This window comes from Ovis aries, chromosome 1 (assembly GCF_016772045.2).
Source record: "Ovis aries strain OAR_USU_Benz2616 breed Rambouillet chromosome 1, ARS-UI_Ramb_v3.0, whole genome shotgun sequence".
In the NCBI taxonomy this organism is placed as follows: Eukaryota; Metazoa; Chordata; class Mammalia; order Artiodactyla; family Bovidae; genus Ovis; species Ovis aries.
The window spans coordinates 33,672,711-33,682,980 of NC_056054.1; the positions used below are offsets into that span (position 1 = coordinate 33,672,711).

Below are 10,270 nucleotides of genomic sequence, written 5' to 3' on the forward strand. Positions count from 1 at the left end.
ACAACGTGTTGGTACTGTCCAAAACAGTGCATCGTCTCATTTAGTCCCCACTGTGGGTAACAGTATCCCTGTTTCACAGATGAGGAAACAGGAGCTCATCTGGGGTAACTTGCAGATGAATCTACCTATCATTCCCACTTGAAGCCACAAGCAGCTCAAAGGCAAGGAGAATTGCCCACCCACGTTCATAGTGGCGTTATCACGGTAGCCGAAAGATCCATCAGCAGAAGAATGGATAGATGGCATGTGGTCCATACACCAAATGGAATATTACTCAGCCTTACAAAGCAAAGGATTTCTGACATGTGCTATAGCACAGATGAATCTTGAGGACATGATGCTAAGTGAAATAAGCCAGTCACAAAAAGACAAATATCATTATGATCCCCATGATGTGAGATTCCTAAAGTAAGTCAGGTTCACAGACGCAGAGAGTAGAAAGTGGTTGTCAGGGACTAAGGAGGGAGGATGAGGAGTTAGTATTTCATAGTACAGAGTTTCAGTTTGGAAACATGAGAAAGTTCTGGAAATGGATGGTGGTGACTCACACAAAAATGTGAGTATACCTAATGCCACTCATTGAAACAGATACATAAAATTTGGTTAAAATGTTAAATTTTATATTGTCTATTTTATCACGATAAAAATTTTAAAATGTAGTTAGAAAATAGAATATATTTGATGTCACTGCACTGGATACTTATGAATGGTTAAAATAATATATATTGTCTTAAGAATATTTTACCAGATACACATGTAAGGCAGGGAGGACCTGTTCCTCACCAATTTCTCTGAACCCTGGCATGCAGTAGGCTCCCAAGAGCATCTGTTGGTTTGAATAAACTTCTGTTGGAAGGGAGCAGAAGCCTTCTGCCTGGGAGAGATGAACAGGATCAGGACTCTGCCTAGAGTCAGTTGTATGGCCAGTTCCATCTTCCCTATGGTCCAAAGTTCCACGCATATGTAGAATCCCCCAAGACAGAGACAGAAATTGTAATCACACACTTAGAAAGCTGCTATTAATTGCTAGGCATTTTATACACACATAATAAGAGCTAGTAATTATTGAGTACTTAATCTATGCTAGATGCTGTCCTAAGTTTTCATTCCTAACAATCCCTCTGAGGTTGCTACAATTGTAATCCCTATTTTGTGGCTGAGGAAATTAACACAGAGAGGTTAAATAACTCATCCAAGTTCACCCAGCCACTTTGCAATGAAACCCAGACTTGTCTGCAGGCAGTCTGGTTTGCTTAAGGAACATGGTTTGTGCTACTGCGTGGCACCGCGTTATGTCTGGCATTTCTGCATCTCCCCAAGCTCCAGCCGGAACAGCACCAACAGCCTCTTCAAAGTGGGGAGGGAAGTCAGAGCCAGGCCTTTGGAGACAGGAATGGGGGCTCTGCATTGGGTACCAGCTCAGGCTTAGGCATCACCCAGACTTGGTTCAAGGCTGGTTCAGCTTTTATTGATTGTCTGGTTCTGGACAAGCTACTTCACGTCTCTAACACTTGCTTGTGATGTGGCTATAGCAACGGTGCTTGTCTCATGGGGTTTTCTTGGGGTTACATAAATTAGTGAGCCTGCACCTCTCAGTGAGCGTGCTGCTGGGCGGGGGAAGTGCCCAGGACGTGGGAGTTGGGATGGCGCTCACCCCCTTGCTGGAATGATCTTGGGCAACTTCTCTTCCTCTCTGAGCCCCACAGATCTCAGTCATGAAACAGAATTACTAAAACCAACCCCACAGGTTTGTTGTGAGGATTACACAAACACCTCACTTTGTATTTATTTCTATTTATAACTCATTCTCCAAATGTATTTAAGGCAGCTAACAATACATAATTATTTTTAACTGGAAAATGAAGAATTGGGGGCAAAGAGAGGAATGGAAAGAGAAAAGAGGAAGTAAGATAATTTTTAAAAGGGACCAGCTGTTCTGACGTATATTAGCACTCAGTCAGTATTGAACATTATCTTCTGGCTGTAACATCTGTTCCCAGTGAACCTGACTTCTTGATGTAATTAGAGCCTGGCTTAGCCTTAGCGATGAGGAGGGCTTCAGAGGGTGTCCAACTGCTTGCTTTCTGGAACAGGGATAGCAGAGGTGAGCCTTGAAGGGTCAGATGTCATGTCTCACTTCAGAGAGGCTCAGACTTTATTTGCATTACATATTGGGCTTTGAGTAAGATTTCACTTCAAGAAAAGGTTTCAGTAGTGAGAGAGAGAGGAGAGAGAGGAAGGGAAGGAGGGAGGGAGAGAAAGAGAGAGAGAGAATGGGAATTTTGTTGTAAAGAAAAGCACTGATAACTAATTTTTCCATTTCGCAGATATAGACACCGAGGCTCAGAGGAGGGGAGTTAAATGCATTTTGTTATTTACATCTGCGGTAAGATTTGTCCTTTGGAGAAATCCATCAGTCACAAGATAAACATTTTTTTCCCATTGGTCTCTATTTAGCAGGCATTTCTTGAACCTCTATTCCATTCCTGCTGTCCTGCTAGGAAGTAAGCTCCTGAAGGAGCTCATGGTCTAGAAATGGGATTCAGACATTCACAGACCCAGAGTGACAGGTGCTGCCTCCACCTTGAAGTCTGCCAGATTGGAGAGGTCCCAGACAGCGTCACCAAAGAGGGGTTGCTGATCTCTGCCTCAGAGGAGGGCAGGGTGGTGTCGGGTGGTAAGGATAGATTCACCATTTCTGGTCTCAGCACTCCTTGCACCCTGTCCTTACCCTCATTATTGTTCAGTCGCTAAGTCGTGTCTGACTCTTTTGTGACCCCATGGACTGTAGCCCTCCGGGCTCCTCTGTCCATGGAATTTCTCAGGCAAGAATACTGAAGTGGCTTGCCATTTCCTTCTCCAGAGGATCTTTTACCCTTGTGTGTGTTAGTCGCTCAGTCATGTCCGACTGTTTTGAGATGACATGGGCTATAGCCCTCCAGGCTCCTCTCTCCATGGGATTCTCCAGGCAAGAATACTGGAGTGGGTTGCCATTTCCTTCTCCAGGGGATCTTCCCAACCCAAGGATTGAATCCGGGTCTCCCACATTGCAAGCAGATTCTTTACCATCTGAGCCACCCTGTTTTTATCACTTGTCTAACTTCCTTCCCTGCCAAGGTCTCGGTAATCTGCAGGCAGGAAAGAGCCTCATCAGTTTGTCCCGCTGTATACAATGTCCCCAGCACAGGAGAAGGAAAGGAGGGAGGAGAAAAAAGGAGGCATTCCAGGGAGAAAGAAGAGAGCACACAAAGCACCAGAGGTGGGGAGCAAAGCAGTTCTAAGAACTCTGAGTGGTTCTGGATGGTTCTAACCTTTGCAGATGACTTGAGTTTGATCAGACATGTTGTGGATTTCATCTTGTAGATAATGAGAAATCACACGTCCTGAACTTGGACTCAGAGAAGAGGACACTGTTTGGTGGGTGGTAGTGTTATGGCTCGGGAGATAGTGGAGGACAGAGGAGCTTGGTATACTGCAGTCCGTGGGATTGCAGAGTCAGATGCGACTTAGCCACTGAACAACAACAGCGAGTGTTATGGCAGCTGATACGCCGTCTGAGGAATCTGGACTCTTCGATTTGAAATGACTCTGAGGGCCCTTCAGGTATACATGTTTACCTGACAGGTCATGAACTGTGTGCCATGAACAAAGATGCGGCTCCCATTCCTCAGCCACCTGGCCGCCGTGGCATTTCTGTGAGCTGCCTTAATTGCACTGCAGGATGTACCACTGGATCCACCCTCTGGCGTTTACTAGAGAATATTCGCTCATAGTTCCTGAGTGTCCACTATTGTGCATTCTACATACTACTATCTCATAAACTCTAAAATGTCATAGATTACAAGACATGTTCTAATTTCAGAGATCACAATCTGTGTCCTAGGATCTATGAGTTGTGATATACAGTTATCTTTAAGTTGTCTAGTAAATTTCAGGAATATTCACATTTATATCCAAGAAACTAAGGCTCAGGGAGGTGACATACTCTGTCCTCAATCTCAGGACACGTACTTAGCAGAGCTGGGTGGCTTCCAAAGACCCCTTTTCTCTCTCCCTTTTTTCTCCCACCCTCCCATTGCCACCCTGAGTATTTAAGAGGCCCTTTCTATCATCTTGCAAATTTAGTCAATTTTGCCACAATAGGCAAGAATCTGTTCCTTCCTTCTGCTGCCACCTGACCTGGAAACAGTTTGCGGTGTGGCTTTGTTTTTATCTCCTTTGCATTTTCCAAGTGAGTGGACCAGCATGCTCCCATCATTTCATAACTTTCCAGATTAGCCAAGTGCTCTCATATGACCCCCTCCTCCCTCCCGACTGTCACTTGAGCAGAGCGCTTCTATTTTCCTCCCAAACATGGACAGCCCACCAAGAAGTGCTCTGTGCTGAGGAATCCTTCCTCCCCCCACTTTTTTTTTTTTCCTGTTGTTATTGTATTAACTAAAGATGAGCCTGTACATACTCCCCTGCCCTCCAGGAGAGCTCTCTGCTGTCACCCAGGCAACTCTATTGTCCTGTGGCAGAACCAGGGCAAATCAGACTGATCAGTGGAAGAAACCTTTGTTTGAAATCCACCAAGGACTTGTCTCCTGGTTGGGCTTGGGCTCAGAAGATGGGCAGATGCCCATCAGATAGAAACTAGCAAGATGATGGGTTCAAGGAACATGTGTGGTCTGGCTTGTGCACAGATTCAGTAGTTAATATTCACAGATTTGCTGGGAGGTCGATGTAAGAGTTGATAGGCACGTGGGAGTCAGCAAGTATGGTCCCTCCTGTATCACAGCAGTTCCCACTGGGCACCAGGGACCAGTTTCGTGGAAGACAATTTTCCCATAGATTGGGGGTGGGAGGGAAGGTTTTGGGATGATTCAGGTACGTTACACTTATTGTGCACTTTACCTCTATCATTATTACATCAGCTTCACCTCAGATCATCAGACAGTAGATCCTGGAGGTTGGATCAGACAGAGAACAGAGGTCCAGAGTCAAGAAAGAACTTGACTGAGATCAGGCAGCTCGTGGCAGGACCAGTATTGAAATACATCCTTGTGTGCTTCAGGCAAGTGATACACTCCGGAAAGAGTGGCTAAACTGGGTGGTGTATGGGGTGGGGTTGCAGACTTCAGTTGTGTGCCTGACTCCCTACGTCAGCAGCCCTGCAACCACTGTTGGACTCTCTTAACTTCCTTTTCTGGATGCTGCCCTGCCGTATCCTTGACACTTTGGCTCAGATGTTTGCATCAAGCTCTCCCTGCTCCTCTCTGACCATGTGCTCTAGACCTTTAGGCTGGTGTTTTGCCTTATGAGGAGATCTTGCCTTATATCTCTGTAAGAGCCCTGGCTCCTGCCTTTTCCTCCAGCCAGTTTCCCAGAAGGGCAGGCTTGGTGACTTCTTCTTTCTTCCCTGGCCCTTCCCTATCACCTGCTGGGGGTCTGGCTGACATGATACTTTTCCTGTCATTGAGGGATACCCCTGGTGGCTTTGCCATACAACTTGCATTGCTATCTGCTCCCCCAGGTCTGAACCCCCATTGACTCTACAACTAGGACACTTGGGGGTCACCCATTCTGCTCTCTCAGTGTCTAGTGTCCCCTCCTCCCCAGCCCAGGGCCTGCTGCTCCCTGATGGCCATGCTCTGATCCTAACACATGGGTGACTTTCCAAGCTTGTTTGTATGTTTGAGTTTTACTTTTTGAAAACCTGTCTTCCCTCTCCATTCAACCAGTGTTTACTGGATTACTGACTCCTCAAGGCAGTGTTGTTCAAACCTAAGTGTGTTTTAGAATCAGCTGGAAAGCTGGGTAGACAGGGACAGAGCTGTCTGGGTCAGTGGCTCTGGGCCCTGGACCTTGGAACTTGCATCTTTAGGAGACTTCCTGCTAATTCTGAAGCAGGTGCTAAGAGAATCATGTTTGGAGGAAACTTGTTCTTTGAAGGAAGGAAGGCTCTGTGGCAGATAATGAGAACCATAGGAATCTCACAGTTGGACACTTGAGGTCACAATCTGTAGAGTACTACTAGATCATCACCACCACCCTTTGATTAAAACAACAATAAAACATATCTCACAAACTAGTATAGAAAACAAGGGCTCTAGAGCCAGAGAAATTGGGGCCCGCACTTATTGATACCAGTTAAGAGACCTTGGACAGGTCACCTAACCTTTCTGGTGCTGTGTTCATTCACCTGCATAAGGCTGTTGCTCTTTGGTCACTAAGCCATGTTTGACTCTTTGCGACCCCATGAACTGCAGCACTCCAGGCTTTGCTGCCCTCTTCTATCTCCCAGAGTTTGCTCAAATTCATGTCCATTGAATCAGTGATGCCATCCAACTATCCCATTGTCTGTCACACCCTTCTTCTCCTGCCTTCAGTCTTTCCCGGCATCAGGGTCTTTTCCAATGAGTTGGCTCTTTGAATCAGGTGGCCAAAATATTGGAGTTTTGGCTTCAGCAACAGTCCTTCTAATGAATAATCATGGTTTATTTCCTTTAGGATTGACTGGTTTGATCTCCTTGCAGTCCAAGGGACTCTCAAGAGTCTTCTCCAGCACTACAATTCGAAAGCATCAGTTCTTAACAGGGCTCTTAATTCCTGCCTTAGAGCATTGTCAGTATTGAATGAAACATTGTATGCAAATGTGCCCATTTTCATGTCCAATAAATGTTTGGAGAATGAAGGAAGAAGGAAAGCTTATGTGTTGTGATCTCTCACTGTTGCCCAGAAGTGGGCCAAGAGCTTTATATGCGCTATATCCTCTCATGCCCACAGCAAAGCAGGGGCATTCCTCCTCTTGGAAGTTCTAGGACGTTACGTGACTTGTCCAAGGTCATCAGCCTAGTGGCAGGACTGAAATTCAAACTTAGCGGCTCTCACCTTAGAAACAGACGTCTTACTGGATGTGTTGTTGTGCCACTCAAACCCGTAACTCACGTAGTCCTTTAAACAGCTCTTTTGGGATTTGATCTCCGTCTCCTGACATCATGCTACAGGAAGACCATGAGCCTGGGAATGAGGACAATGGTCATCCTGACTCCACTGCTGATGGGTATGTGATGCTGGGCAAGCTTCTCACATTCCTGGAGGGAGGAGCCACGATTCTGCATGGAGATGTGGGGTTGTAGAGCAGGGTGTCAGGAATATCCATGTGATGTCCACAGTGTGAGTGGCTGATAGTTCGAGAGCAGAGGAGGAATTTGGTTTCTCCATATGCCTGGATGCTGTCCTCGACTCCCCACCCCCACCCCCAGGCACCACCGCCTCTCCCCGCCCCCTGCCCCTGACAGGGACTTCTTGGAGCAGGTCCGCCTCACCTCTTCTCCCCTTCAGCACTTAGTTCCACGAGATTGGCATGAGTGGATATCCCTGTGTCCGTTGGCGGCAGGGGATGACATCTGCTTCCAGAGGGGCTGGGTACTTCCCGGGAAGGGATGACCACAGATGTGGGATGTTGGCCTCCCTTTCCATGCCCAGTGCCCACCTTTATGGGGACACAGCACAACACAAGCCAACACCCAACACAGTAGTGCAGGCTGTTGTGCGGATCTTTTACTTAAGTGTCTAGAGAGAGGACATTGACACTTCCTGCTGGAAGTATGAGAGACAACCAGAGGGCCAGGAACTCAAGTAGGTCAGAAAAAAGGAAAACCTCAAACCAGAGCTCTTCCTGGCAGTGCAGGGCAGGGGTTAAGGGCGTGGGCTCCGCAGTTGTCACCTTTGGGTTCCAGGCCTTGTTCTGCCACCCACGAACTTTGTGAACTTAGGCGAGTCATTTGACTATTGAGCCACCTCATAAGTCTACATGAGGCATAAAGTCACACAAAGATAAAGCTGTTCTGCAATCATGTGCAGTGGACACGTGTTCTTGTTCAAGCCTGAGCTATCACTCTCAGGGATTTGGACGTCATCTAATCCAGTTCCCCATACTTTACTAGCAGTTTCTAACTTCCAGATGGAGTCTGGGGCATCGGGTATCCAGCCATACATGCTTGCCTCAGGGAATTCACAACCTAAAATTCTTAAAACTGTTGTTGACATTTCCCCTTATATACTTTTAGCAATAATGACACTAATGAACACCTTGAGCCATTTACTGGACAATTACTACTTGCAGGTTCAGGCTCACACACTATATACACAGCACTGTTAATACCAGAACAATCCTTTGGGGTATGTGCTACCATTCCACGGAGGAGGTAGACTGAGGCTGGAGGAGGGAGGGTGATTAGTTACTTGCCAGTGTTTCTGCAGTCTTAAGTGATACAGCTGGGTTCCAACCCAGGTCCTTCAGATTGTTGTAAAGCCCTCTCCTCCCCAGGCTGCCTCCACTGGCCTTCACCTCAGTGCTCCCCCCAGGCACACAGCTTTACAGATGGCTGAAATTTCCGCAGGACCTCAGTTAATCCCTGCAACCACCTCGAGAGGCAGGAACTTTTACTACCAGACTTATTTTTTGTGTGTGGGATCCAAGTGCAGGTGAAGGTATCTGCCAACTGCAGCTTCTGGTGAGATATAAAGACATTGTGTGTCTTGAGATCAAATAAAAGACAACTCTGAGGCTGCCGCTTGGTGAGAAGCCTTCTTGCAGAGGCGAAAAATATGTGCAAACAAAACCAACAGCTTTCTTTATGTTCCCCAAAGTTGCTAAAAATGCCTGCGGGTTTGCACACAAGCAGACGCCCGTGCTGACAGTGTTGTGTGGCTTCTGTCGTGGGCTCTGGCAAGAAGAGACCTGGCAGGTATTTCTCACGTCTTTGTTAAACACACACCAGACAAGGGAAGGAGTTCCAAGGTAGTCCCGGGGTGTGGATTTCTGCCAAGGCTCCTTTTTATTTGTTGTTAAGTTAGGGGGAAAAAAAAGACACCTCATATAGGAGCCGACCATCCCTTGAGGTGACTGGTGTGGCTGAAAAATGCCTTTTCTTTGCTTGGAGTCAGACAGCCCTCTGTCCTAATTTGGGTTCTTTTACCTGCAAGTCCTGTGAGCATCGCCGAGTTGCTTAGCCTCCCTGAGGGAATCTCAGTCTGCCCATCTATAAAATAGGTGTTGTCTTCTGCAGAAGTGCAAGCTCCACGAAAGCAGGGACTTCTGTCTGTTTCATTTGCTCCTGCATTCTGGTGCCTAGAACAGTTCCTGACAGAATAAGTGTTCTTCCCCAGCTGAAGGAATGAATGAGCGAGTGAATAAGTTGCTATCTTGCAGGGTCATTGTAAAGTTAAAATAAGATCATAGATGTGAAATTGCTTTCCAAACTGCAAATTGCCATATAAAAGCAAGGATGTATTATTATACAGAACATGGTCTGGTTTCTATCAAATGAATTTATTCAGTCAATCAGTCAGTGATTGCTAATGAGCTTTTTCTTGGGTCTGGCCTTGGGATCTAGAGAAATATGAGGCCTGGCTCCTTCCTTCAAGTGCTCGCAGTCCAGAAGGAAGACGTACGAGTAAATCAAGTGCTAAAATACAGCAGAGGTGAGCACAGGGTGCTATGGGAACAGACAGAAGAGACAGGTCTGCACTGGAAAGGGGTAGGTCAGGGAAAAATGTTCCTGAACATTCTGGCAAAAACATTCTGGGACTGTCCCAATCCCAAATGCTTGTCAGACTCTTCCCAGCAAACCTAAGCCTTTGGGCCACTGGATTTCCTTACGACAGTCTTTTAACTCTTGTATTGTCATTTTCATCCCAGTCCCTCCCTGACCTACAGTTTCTCTTGTTCCCATGTGACTCACTGTACTGCTGGGCAAAACCCCAACCTGACTAAAAGTGGCCCTCCACCCACTCGGCTGCCCTACCTGTGCCATTCACCACAGCCAGAGAAAAACGTGCAAACACGCTAATTATGTCTGAGTGAGTGAGTGAAGTCACTCAGTCGTGTCCGACTCTTTGAGACCCCATGGACTGTAGCCTATCAGGCTCCTCCCTCCATGGGATTCTCCAGGCAAGAGTATTGGAGTGGGTTGCCATTTTCTTCTCCAGGGGATCTTCCCAACCCAGGGATTGAACCTGGGTCTCCAGCATTCCAGGCAGACGCTTTAACCTCTGAGCCACCAGGGAAGCCCATAATTGTGTCTGGCGAGCTACTATTTATTTTCTGGTCACTCTCCCAGTCTCAACTGTTTCCAACTTTCTTCTCTATCCCTCAAGCTCCAAGCCCTCCTTCTCCATCATCACTTCCAGCTGGAGACCTTGCTTCCCATCTCACTGAGGAAATAGCCCTCGGAAGAGAAGTCCCACGTGTTCCCACCACGGTGAAGCCCTGGGGAGAGCA

At 46.9% G+C, this 10,270-nt stretch overlaps 1 long non-coding RNA gene and 1 other non-coding gene across 2 annotated transcripts; one reads left to right on the forward strand and one right to left on the reverse strand.

Annotated features, from left to right (window-relative positions):
- Window positions 1–1,987: 1,987 nt before the first annotated feature.
- On the forward strand, window positions 1,988–5,516 carry LOC132657904 (uncharacterized). Its single transcript, XR_009596694.1, has 3 exons — window positions 1,988–2,104; window positions 2,328–2,386; window positions 4,917–5,516. It is a non-coding gene; the product is annotated as an uncharacterized LOC132657904 (long non-coding RNA).
- Window positions 5,517–9,984: 4,468 nt separating this feature from the next.
- Window positions 9,985–10,056, reverse strand: TRNAS-GGA (transfer RNA serine (anticodon GGA)). Its single transcript has one exon. It is a non-coding gene; the product is annotated as a tRNA-Ser (tRNA).
- Between the last annotated feature and the right edge of the window lie 214 nt (window positions 10,057–10,270).